General features: G+C 34.7%; 1 non-coding gene across 1 annotated transcript; it reads left to right on the top strand.

Moving 5' to 3' along the window:
- The first annotated feature begins 2798 nt into the window (after positions 1-2798).
- LOC139860929 (small nucleolar RNA R71) lies at positions 2799-2905 on the top strand. The gene has a single exon (XR_011763555.1). It is a non-coding gene; the product is annotated as a small nucleolar RNA R71 (small nucleolar RNA).
- The last annotated feature ends 10098 nt before the right edge of the window (positions 2906-13003 follow it).

Here is a 13003-nt window from a genome sequence, read left to right as displayed (position 1 = left end):
TTCGGTATTAACACCTAGTTTTCATCGTTCATAAATATATATAAACATGATTTTGATTTCATTTAGTTGAAAATTTTTCAAATTTTCGCAAAATTTGGCAAATAAACCAAGTGTAAACCCGAGAGAATTTATAACCCTTCCCCACACTTAAGATCATGCAATGCCCTCATTTGCATGAAATCAGACTCTAATTATAAATTCACGAGGGTGATTAGTGTAGAAAAGTGATTAAAAATACCGAGTTTGCAAAAATGTTGTTGTCATATCACATTTGATATTTTGCGTCTTGTCGTCAAAATTAGTAGCTTTTGCTGAACTTAATGCTAGTCTTTGAAAGTGCGCTGTTTTACCCTGTTTTGTACATAACATAAAATACAAACATATATATATACATATTTTTAAAGTTTGATATATTATCCCACGTTTAAAAATTTATAAAATATAATATATATATATATATATATATATATATATATATATATATATATATTTTTTTGCATACTTTAGATCAATACAATTAAAAAAATAATGATAACAAAATTTATCGCCCCGTCCTTGGGTAAAGCAATTTCGGTTCAACGACCTAGTCTTCAACTTACGACGAATTTTAGAAATCAATTTTTTAAACTTAATGAAATAAAGTAAATTTTGTTTTTAAAATCACACAAAACTTAAATTTAAAAGGCATATTAATTAAAACCTAAAAAATAAAAATTCAGAATGGTGGGAGAAAACTAGTTCTTTAGTGTCTGCTAGCGGAAAAGACCAATCGGATTCCATTCTCGGAACTACACGAGAACAGAACAATTAACTCTAGACAGCATTTTCTTTTTAGAACATTTAAATCTCCCCACACTTAGGTAGCTGTGGTGTCGAAATTGTGATTAACTTCATCGTCAATTTCTCTTGGTCCATAATCAACTTGCATATCCGTGACTTTTTCTTTAAGCCATTGGTCGGATTCCTGTGTAATATCCACAATTTCAACTAGTTTCTCCTTTTCTTTAGGTGATAGATTGGATACTAACCGGTTACATAACTTAAAGTTCCCCTTGGTTCTAGCATCGCGAATCCGTTTAATAAGTTTCTTCATTGAACTATTAATAACGGGGTCATTTAATTTCGTATCAACAACGGGGTTCTTTGTTATCAGGTCATCATTAGGTGTTACTTCATTTTCCCCACACTTAGGCGTTTTATTATTATTAAGCACTACCGTTGGAGTTGGTAAAACAACATGGTTGTTACCAATCGTTTTTGCTGGTTCAATGGTTTTGGTTGGTGGAGATTTAGACTTTCGAATCATAAAGGTGATCGATTTGTTACCACTACTAAGTGTCATTCTTCCATTTCCTACATCAAATAACGCCCCGGTGGACGCAAAGAATGGTCGACCTAAAATTAGAGGAACGTTTGGGTCCTCTTCTATGTCAATGACAATAAATTCGACTAGAAAGGTTAAATTACCTACTTGAACGGGTAGGTTGTCAGCAATTCCAACTGGGTGCTTAATGGTTTGATCAAAGAGTCGAACACTCATATCCGTTGGACTTAACTTACCTACACCTAATCTCTTATATAAGGAAAGAGGCATAACACTCACACTTGCACCTAAATCTGCCAGTGCATCATACATGACACAATCACTAAGTAGACAAGGAACAATAAATTCACCCGGATCACCTACCCTAGGTGGAGGTTTTGGTGGAACTGTATTCACCGGGTTTACTTCTACGGCTTTTGTTTCTTGTACTTTCTTATTCTTTTTCTTCTTCTTCTTTCCAGAAGTATCACAATCTTTATTACTTATTACTTGCTCATACTCAACTCCTTTTCTTGGAAACGGGATGGGTGGTTTGTATGGTGACACCACTGGCTTTACATACTCGGGTGGTGGTGGTGGTGTAAATTCTTCATTGTTACTCTCATCTAAAACCTTCCCATCTTCTGGAGCTGGTTTTTCAGAATTTGTTGAAACCATATTAACATTCTCATTCCGAGGATTTTCTTCAGTATTACTCGGTAGCTTTCCTTGTTCCCTCTCACTCATTATGCTAGCAAGAGTACCTACGTGTTTTTCTAGATTCAAAATGGAAGCTTGTTGAGTTCTTAATGACTGATCAAACCTATCATTTGTTTGGGTTTGAGATGTAATAAATTGTGTTTGAGATTCAAATAGCTTTGCCATTATTTCTTCTAGATTTGGCTTTTTCTCTTCGGTTTGTTGTGGTGGTTTATACAAGCCAGGTCTTTGTTGATTGAAAGTGTTGGTTTGAGTCGGTTGGTTATTCGGACCTTGTTGGTTGTACGAATTATTGTTTGGTCCATTTGGATTATAAAGAATGTTTTGATTTCGATTGAAGTTTAGCCTTGGCGGTTGATAATTATTTTGATAATTATTTCCCGGCCTTTGGTTCATATAGGAAACATTCTCACGTTGTTCCATCGTTAGTTCAATGTGACAATCTTTCAATAAGTGTGGTCCACCGCATTGCTCACAACTGATTCGTATTACGTGAATATCTTTATTCATCTTTTCCATTCGTCTTTCGAAATCATCTATTTTTGCGGAAACGGAATCAAAGTCATGGCTAGAATCGGCTCTAGCCGCTTTAGATGATCGAAAGATATCTTTTTCTTGATGCCACTCATGAGAGTGGGAAGCAGTGTTATCAATAATTTTGTAAGCTTCAGTTGCGGTTTTCTTCATAATGGAACCACCAGCTGTTATGTCGATGTCTTTTCTTGTAGCAACGTTGACACCTTGGTAGAATATTTGTACTATTTGATAAGTGTCTAAACCGTGTTGAGGACATCCTCTCAACATCCTTCTGAATCTTGTCCACGCCTCATATAATGTTTCATTTGGCTTTTGTGTGAACGTAACAATTTCTCCTTGAAGTCTCACGGCTTTAGATGCCGGAAAGAATCTTTGAAGAAAATTTTCAACTAAGACATCCCATGTGTCAATCGCCCCTTCAGGTAACGATTCTAACCAATCTTTGGCTTCTCCCTTTAAAGTCCAGGGAAACAACATGAGATATATCTGTTCATCCTCCACTTCTCGGATTTTGAATAGTGTACAGATCCTATTAAAGGTACGAAGATGTTCGTTGGGATCTTCTTTTGGAGTACCACTATATTGGCACTGATTAGTTACCATATGTAGAATTTGTCCTTTGATTTCATAATCTGGAGCATTAACTTCTGGCTTAATAATGGCGTGACCTTGGCCCGTGCGTTTAGCTCTCATTCGATCTTCCATACTTAGAGGTTCCGTTACTTCCATAATTGAATTCGTTGAATCGGTATCACTAGATGATTCTGATTTAATGGTTCGTTCCTCAACAATCTCTGTTTGAATGATTGGTGGCTCCGGAGGAAAGTTTAGTGGTTCAGGATCTACGAACCGTTCCTGAATATTCTCTGGATTCTCAATTGTGAGGTTGTGTTCAAAAAATGGATTATCAGAAATTTGAACTGAAGTACTTGGTCGACTGGATGACGATTCTAAAGAAAAATCAACGGCGGTTATATTTGCTAAATGTCTTGATCTAGTTACAGGTGGTGAACGTACAAAAGGTGGTGAACGTCTTGCTCGGTGCATTCACTGAATATCCTATTAGTTTTTAAAAGGAAAGAAAAATTATAATAAGTTATCCAATCAATAGACTTTTCTGATTTTGCCCACGTTTCGAATAGCCAAAAGATGCAGCAGAGGGGCAGGATTCGTTTGGTCTCAATATAATTGAGTACTGTTTGGCTCCAATAACCCGGTCCACGTACAAATCCAACTATTACTACGAACCAGAAAATTTTGATGTCTATCAATTTAACCACTTAAAATAAATTTTCGTAATTTAAAGAAATTTAGAGAAGAAGTAGAAAAAATTCTAAGTCCTAAAAACTAGAATGGCGAGAAATAAGAAAGAAATAGATTGCGCGTCGAAAAATGTCGAAAAATAAAAGGTCGAAAAATAGGCGTCGAAAAATAAAAATAAGAAAGTAGCGCGAAAAACGGCGTCGCAAAATTCTAAAGCACCTAAATCTTAGTCTAAGGAATAAGCACTTAAGGGATTTTACGGCAAACCTAAAAATTCTAGAAATAAAAATAACTATGCAAAACTAAACTTAATACTAAAAATTGTAACTATAGTCTAAAAATCTAAAGGTAATAAAACTTAAAAAAAATTATTATTTATTATTTTTTTAAAAAATTTTTTTTTTTAAAATTTTTTTTTTTTTTTAAAAAAAACGAATTTTTTTTTTACAATTTTTTTTTTTTAAAACGAATTTTTTTTCTTAAAAAAACGATTTTTTTTACAACTTTTTTTTTTTTTAAAAACGATTTTTTTTACAAATTAATAATTTTTTTATAATTATTATTTTTTTTCAAAACTTTTTTTTTAATTCATTTACTATTCATGAATAGTAAATGAAAAGAAATTAATTAATTTACTATTCACATGAAAGCGACATGATAGAAATTATTAATTACAAGTTACATAATATACCCCTGAAGTATTTAATAAATACGACTTTTTAAAACTTTACGTATATTCTAAAATATTATTATATTATTATATTCTATTTCAATATTATTATATTATTATATTCTATTTCAATATTATTATAATTAAAAATATAGCTTTTTAGCGCTCCCCGACAGCGGCGCCAAAAACTTGATGTGTGCAGCGGGGTGTACGAAATAGTATTAATTTTTACTACAAAATGCGACGAAATATTACACAAGTTTTATTTATTTATTTATCGAGTGGATATACCTAAACCTTGCTACAACACTTATAGGCAGTGTACCTAATCGTAGAGTAGTGTAGTTTTTAGTAAGTCCGGTTCGTTCCACAGGGAGCTGGTGAAGTTAACGCTATATTATTAAGTTTATTTGTAAAAATATATATATAAATAAGTAGTAGTATTATTATAAAATGGGGGTTTTACCGTTTAATGACCGGTTTGTCGATTTTAAGCGTAAAAATAAATGACAAAAATTAAAGTGCGTAAAATAAATTGCGATAAATAAAATGACAGAAAATAAAATGACAGAAAATAAAAGTGCGATGAAAAATACAATAAAACAATTATGCTTATTTAAACTTCCGTAATCATGATGTTTAATGTTTTGATTTTAATTAATTGTTACTCGGGTTAATTGTCCTTTGTCATGGTTTATTTGATACCTATCTGGTTTTTGTCCATAATAGTCCATCGGTCATAAATATAAAGTGCAAGTGTCCTCGTCAAATTACCCTTATACCCGAAGTCAAATATTCCAACTAATTAAGGATTTAAACTGTGACGCAGTTATCACTTCTGTCAACAATTACACCAGTTATCACTGTATGTAATCTACCCCTGTTTTGATTAGATATGAATATTAATTTACCCACTTGATCAGTTTGAATAATCAATTACCCAACCCGAATAATTAATTAAATGATTATAATAGATTCCATATGAACGTCACTAAATAGGACAACCATAATCATTATTAATTATTAGGATAATTAATTTGAAGATAGGTTCGACAGACTCCAATGAGTTGTCACTCAATTAGACAATACCCCCCATCTATTAATAGTCAATAGTCCAATTTCCACAAGTGTCGGTCTTTTGCCCAAACCTTAATTATGGTACAAAATCCAATAACCCCGTCTTAATATTTAGTCAAACATCACGATTACTTCGGCTTAAATAAGCATAATAATAACTTAGTTACGAGACATTAATTTAAAAAGGAAGAACATAACTTACAGTGATTATTAATCGCGTAGCGTTACACGGACAGAGTTCCTACTTTAAAACCCGTAAAACATTTCTTACAATAACCCAATTATTATTAATCTTAAATTAAACTTAATATTATAAATATAAATATAAATTACATAAGAAAGAAAGAAGATTGGAAAAAGGTGTATCTAAATCATCGATTTAGATGGCCTTTTATAGGCAAATGATAAATTGAAATTTTCACTTATGACCCCTGAACTATGCTCAATTAACAACTTTTTATTATTTAATATTATTCTTATTATGAATTATTTAAATATTATATTATATTCTTGTGCATAGTTGACTTGTACTTTCAGCTCCGTTGCGTCGAGCGTTGAAAGTTGGTTCATGCCTCGGTTCCGGATTTTCGAACGCTCTTTCGTACTATTTTATATCGTGTACTTTGTGTTTTGCGTCTTGTACTCTTGTCATTTTTAGACGTTTCTCATCAATAAATTGAACCACTTTAATTGTATCTTGTACTTTTTAGCTTTACGGACCTTTGTGTCTTCAATTCGTCGAATCTGCCTTTTGTCTTCGCACTTATTTAATATAAACGAATATTACTTGAAAATAGAACAATTGCAACTAAAATCTTGTCTTTCTTGAGGGATAATGCTATGAAATATATGTTCCTTTTTAGCCTTATCATCCATCCTCGGTAGCGGATACCGATTCTTGATTGTCAACTTGTTCAATTCTCTATAGTCGATACACAATCTCATCGACCCCTCCTTCTTTTTAACAAACAAGACTGGAGCTCCAACTTGGGAATTCGTGGTTATGTGACACACCTTCTAGTACATGTCACAATTTAGGGCATTACAACCCTCATGTTCTTCACTATGGGAAGCTCTTGTAGTTCTAAAGGTGCAAATGCGTATATTGTATGCGTAACGGGTGCAGCTGCTGGCACCAAATCAATCCGAAGTTCGACTTCACGGTGGGGTGGACGTGTAACCTCAGGACAATCTCTAATAGTTGGGAAATATTCGGGTCTCTTAAATGTCGGCTCATCTTTACTCACATGTGCCAGAATTGCGAGACATTCTCATCTCCTGTACTTCTAGACCTTCGAGTAATTAGTGTAACATGACGGTGTACTGATCTCTGCTTCATACACTATTATCGTCGGTGAAAGAAATTCGAATAGTCTCCTGGTCGTAGCTGCCTCGGTTGTATCGTCAGATAACCAGTTTGTTTCAACCACTAAGTTAAAACTTCCCAGTTTAATAGTTTTATAGAGTACACGTTGTCTAAGGAAGGTACAGGTTTATAAACGTCGTGACCAATTTCTCCAGCGTTAAAGCTTCTCTCAGCACCGGTGTTGACAGCATATATAAACATTATGGTTGATGAGCGAGAACGTGATGATTTTCATGGAAAACGAAAATGAACAAGGTGTAATGGCAACTCAAACAAAATCTGATATTTAATCGAAAAGGGTTGGTACAAACTTCCAGATGTATATGCCTCGCGGGAAAATAGATAAAGTGTAGTTCGCGTCGATGTGTTCAAAGTTGGTTGGTAATGGTTGTGGGTATAATGAAAATGATTGCCGCTTAAGAAAAGTACGTTGGAAAAGAATGAGAAGGAATAGGTAAAAGTAGTATTACTAGTAGAAATGAGTGATGACGTTAGCGATAAGTAGCGATGGGTTGTGATAAGCTGTGATGATAGTAGTGGCATATAAGTTGTTAGATCGCATGCTCACATCATAAGTATATGTACATATGTATACCAATTGTACCCAATAAGGCATAATAGTCATCAGTCGGTAGACTCGTGTTGGGAAACAAATCATGAACGGCGGGTGGCTGAATGATTGGTAAGTTGGAAGTCGGGTAGACAATATCTACTATGTATTGTGCAGGCGGTTATCAGGAATTCCTCCTCTAAAGACGTATCAAAAATGAGTTGTGATGCACATTAGCGAGTAGTAAAACGCGGAGGTGTTGGTAGTGTCGAGTATTACTTAGTAGTGGTAAGCGGTAATGAGTAGTATCGAGTAGTAGCAAGTACCAAGGGGTAGTAGTAAGTAGTATTTAGTAATGACAAGCAGTGATTAGTCGTGACTAGCAGTGAGAGGCGGCGTTGAGTAGTAGTTATCAGTGATAAACAGTACTGAGTAGTGGTATGAGATGACGAGTGTGTTCAAGTAGTGTCTTAGTAGTGACAAGTAGTGATTGGTGGTGACAGACAGTGTCGATCAGTGATGAGTTGGGTCAAGATCACAAGTTACTTATAAGCTATATTAACAATTAATTTGCACATGTTAAGTTTCTTCTCACATTCGGGGTTATACGGTTTATGTTCTAAACGTTGTCTATCCAGGTAACCTACTTGACTCGGCCCCAATTCCTTATTTCGCGATGTCGGAACTTCTAATTGAGTTACCGTAATGTAATCCCGGTCATTACATTACGCTATCTCACATTTCCATTCGACATCACTCCATAAGTTCGAGATGGCGTAGTCAACTTAATTTAGTTAAATATGGCTTCGGGTGTACGTATGTGTTTCGTGATATAGTATATTTAGTCCAAGTCTATGTTGCATGGTATAAGGCGTATATGTATGTGGTGTAATGTGTAGCCCTACATGTAGCATTGTGAAGCAAATAGTGCAGGTATGGTGTATAAAAGTCGTCCAAGACACACGGCTATAGACTAGACTTCACTAATGCGCCCTACGGTTAGACACACTAATGTATCCTAGTTCCCTATAGCCACAGCTCTGATACCAAATGTAACACCCCGTCAAAAATCCCTTTAACGGAATGTTAACGCTGGTCCCAGTGCTTGGCTTGACTTCTACGTAACAGCAATATTCTACAGCGAAAGCAATTAATACCTGAAAATAACAACACGCAAAAATAGGTCAACAATAATGTTGGTGAATCTACAGGTTTAAAGTAATATAACAGTATCTGAAAAACAGTTATCAGAAAAATAGTTTAGTTTTCTTGACTACGAGATTCTATCGTTTGCATAAACCGAGCACCTGAATACTAGCAATGACCCGAGTATAGAAGCCACTATACCCGCCTTACCTCGTAAAATGTTATACACTTGTTTAAATGTATTTAATGTTCAAAGTAAATGCACCACAGTTTTTATAGCGGGTGAGGTTGTCAACCTAACGGATCCGTCCATCTAAATTGTGCTTACACCGATGGTATTAAAAGTATTCAAGTTAGAGGCTTTTTGAACAAACTCATTATGCACATGTGTAGTACTCATGTCAATACAAAGTATTTGAAAATGTAAATATAACAGCGTGTATTCTCATCCCTGAAAACATGTAAAAAGCGGGACTGTAGACTCACCTTTGAATAAAGCTCGGATTGAAAAGTGAATAATTAACTTGTACGATTTATAGCCGAGTAATGCAACCTAAGTATACGTATTTAGGTTGGTCAATATATGTATCTTAAATAAGTGTGGTTTCATAGTGTACGTTGTCTTATTGCTCGACTCGACGCGTTTTAAAGTAAAAGTCAACTATATCATGCAAGTCAAACAAAGTCAACTGAAGTCAAACCGAAAGTCAAACTTGATCAAAGTAGTCAACTAAAGTCAACATCAGTAGGTTCATGTCAAATATTGGTCAACATGTCATACATAGGTCAAACAATACGTTTTAGGTCATGAATGATCATTTTCACAATTTCAGTTTATCGTCATGCACAAAGTTTATGAACACGTAGCATACTTAGCACATTATCTCATAGTACAAAATTCAAGTAATTATGAAAAACTCCAGATCATAAATATGCTTAAAATCTATTCCAAAAAATCCAGCCAGGGACTCATACGACAATTAAAAGTCAGGAATCGGAAGGGATACATTTATGGTTTGCCAAGTCAGTTTCTGACCGCGCACTGATTTCATTTTGGCTATAACCGGAGTTTGGAACATGAAATTGATACAATACCAGTGGCCATAGTTCAAAGACAAATCAAAGTAACACATATAAAAAATCTAGCAACTTTTGTTTAGCCAATTTGTACAGTTTATTCGTGCAATTTGAACATTCAGTTTTCAGCTCAAATCTGAATTCACATAAAGTATGGCTCTATTGTGCCCAATGCATAATGTTTCAGAGATTGACATAAACCAACAATAAGTCACATGTTAAGTTTCATTTTCCAGAAGCACACATGCTCATGCAATTCACACAATCCACAGAGTACAAAACCGTGAGCAATTTACAGATTCGATTCTCATTTAGTTAGTCACATTCGAACGCGATTATCCGAAGATATAGATACCATTAGCCTATGATATCCACAAGAAAGATGAAGTACTTTTTTTCTAAATTTCATATATGCAAAGCTTTAATCACAGAAGTCAGCACATTTTATCATACAAGGTTATTTTCATGCAAGTGCTGTATAAAACTACTTTTACACTAATTCAAGCATATCTCGGGTTATACATAAGCAAACGACATGATATCCTAGTCTAAGTTGAGTGTTTTTAAATTATATTTCCAGTGGTATAAGTCTCACATGCCAATTCGGTGTCTATCAATACCAGATTTCTGATCAAGCAACAAAAACACAACGATAATTCAAATCGACATAACTTAATCATACGGAAGCGAAATCAAGCGAATCCAAAGCCTAAACTCAATAGTTTTTCGCAAGGAATATGATTATAACATAATAATTAACATTTGAAAAACCAAAAATTACTGATCATGTACTAAACAATTCGGTTTTAACCCTAAACAATCAATACGAACAAATTAACGATTAAACAAGCATACAAACACGATGAATCGAGCAATTGACTGACATAACTATGAAACCTTATGAAATCAGAATTTTTAGAGATTAGGGTTCATGTGTTTATACCTTTGATCAATAAATTGTTAACACCAACGCGTAGAGAACGATGTGAATTGCACTTTTCGTGTTCAAGGTTTAATCTAAAAATCAATTTTGAGTGGTGTTGTGTGTGTGATGGTGGTCGTCGATCATGATGGGAGGGAGAGGGAGAAACGGCTGCAATTTTTAGGGAGGAGGTTTATGTGAGTGTTAGGTTTAGGTTTAGTCTTAAATAGTTAGGGCCTAACACTAATTATCATGGATTATACACTAGCGGCCCAATTTAGAAAATAAAAAGGGGGAGGGAAAGGGGTGTTCGGCCGATGGGGCCCACTATGGGTATCCCCGGGCTCGTGTTTTGCAAAAGCGCGTATTCGTGGTCCGTTTTAAGTGTCGTTTAGTCGTACCGAAAGCCCGGAACGCTAAACCGATCGTTAAACGCAACCAATCGTTTAATTTATTAAAAATCCAATAAATTAAATATTTTAAAAAGTTAATTATTAATAAAATTAATTATTAAAATAAACCCGAGCGTTTCGTTGCTCAAAAAGCTATTATCAAAATCGTATCATTTTTATCGTATTTCATTATCCGAAATATTTATTTGAATTAATATCAACCCATATTAATTATTGTAACCCTCTGAAGATCAAGTACGCATTTATTACCCATAAACACATAAAAGTTAAATAATCGCCGTTAAATAAACTAACGGAAGGTTAACGGAAATAACGGAAAAATCAGGGTTGTTACATAACAATCTCCCCCCAGGAGTGAGACGGGTTTCCAAAAACTAACTCCCTACTAAAACATACAACATTACAAGGAAAGAATCAACTATTTCTAACTAACTCCCCCCAAATGATGCATGGCCGTTGATGAAGATCTTGAAATCTTCAAAACTTGATGTTATTGTTCTTTCAACGGTCTTTGAGGGTGCACAGCGGAATGCGCATTGAAGAACACATCACAAACTAAATATGTTACCATCAATCCCTCCCTTGACTTAGTTGTGATATGTCTTTAGAATTTGCTTGCATTGAGAAGTTGTTTCGAAACTTTAGAAGCTCCCCCTTCAAAGTACATGGGCTCTCATCAAAGTCTCATGACATAAATACCGTCGGTTTCAATACCGAGACACGCCTCTTGAACTTTCATCGTTCCAAAGAGTATTTTCGATACTAGTCATGAGAAAACTCCCCATATGATGTAGGATCTTCTTTGAGTCTCTAGCTCCCCCCTAAACAAACAATTCTTTCTTTGAAGTCCGAGTCCTATACCGTACATGTATAGAAGTCACACGCACATCAACCATATACATATCTCCCCCACAATGATGCTCGCATGAAATAAGAGCTTCATTGTTTAAAATGGTTGACGTGCTCGGCAAATCTCCAAAATATCATAAAGAATGCGTATGAGAAAAGTCGTGTGAATTCGAGCCTCGAAAGTAATTGAAAAATAAGCTTTGGAGGTCCAGATTCGGTAAAGGACCATCCTTGAAAATCTGACATTCTGTAAGGGGCCAATAGTGTCAATTTTGTGGCCAGATTCGGTATTGGACTTCCCTTGCAAAACCATGAAACATATTAGGGACTAAAGTTGACAATCTTCATCAGAGTTTGATAATTGGACTGAAATGCTTGTTGGGCTTGCAGATTCGGTAAGCCAAAAATAATGACAGCATCCCAATAACATTTTAGTTTCAATAGACTATGTTGTATGATCCATTAAAGATGCAGATTCGGTATCAGTCCATTAAGAGTCCATTAAAGCCCAAACTTAACCTGACCATCTGAATCAATACCGAATCATCTAAAGAAGCTTATACCAAATTATGAGACACATGATAACTGAAGATCATCAATAATACCGAGTTCATACATGCAATACAGAAGCATATATACCGAATATCATAATCATAAAAATATCAACCGAGTGCGTTCATCGGATACCGAATCTGATTCAACAGATATACCGAATCAGAAATCCAAACCATAACTGCCATCATCATTAATCTATGCGAACCAATTAATGTGTGATTTCGATTGAAATAGTTTCAATTGGCAGCGATTAAGCAGATTTCATGAACAAAATTCGATGAAAATATCAACAATTGAAGAATTGAAGATGAACAGTAGTGTGAATGTTCATATGAACTCAAAATTGACTTGTTTGATTCTGATCATTTCTGTTGATGAAGTAAACATGAAAGTTGGTTAGAATCATGTATCAAACACTCGACACTCATCAGATAACCTCGAAATTAACAGAATCATTTCAATTGATTTGTTGACCAACGATGAACACAACTTTGACTTCGAGATCTGAGTTTGCTTGATATTTTTCAGTTCAATTTGTTGCACCACGAAGCTTGT

The sequence above is a fragment of the Rutidosis leptorrhynchoides genome, chromosome 7 (genome assembly GCF_046630445.1).
Source record: "Rutidosis leptorrhynchoides isolate AG116_Rl617_1_P2 chromosome 7, CSIRO_AGI_Rlap_v1, whole genome shotgun sequence".
Lineage (NCBI taxonomy): Eukaryota > Viridiplantae > Streptophyta > Magnoliopsida > Asterales > Asteraceae > Rutidosis > Rutidosis leptorrhynchoides.
The sequence above is the reverse complement of the archived record's forward strand: the minus strand, read 5'-3'. Positions and strand labels throughout refer to the sequence as shown.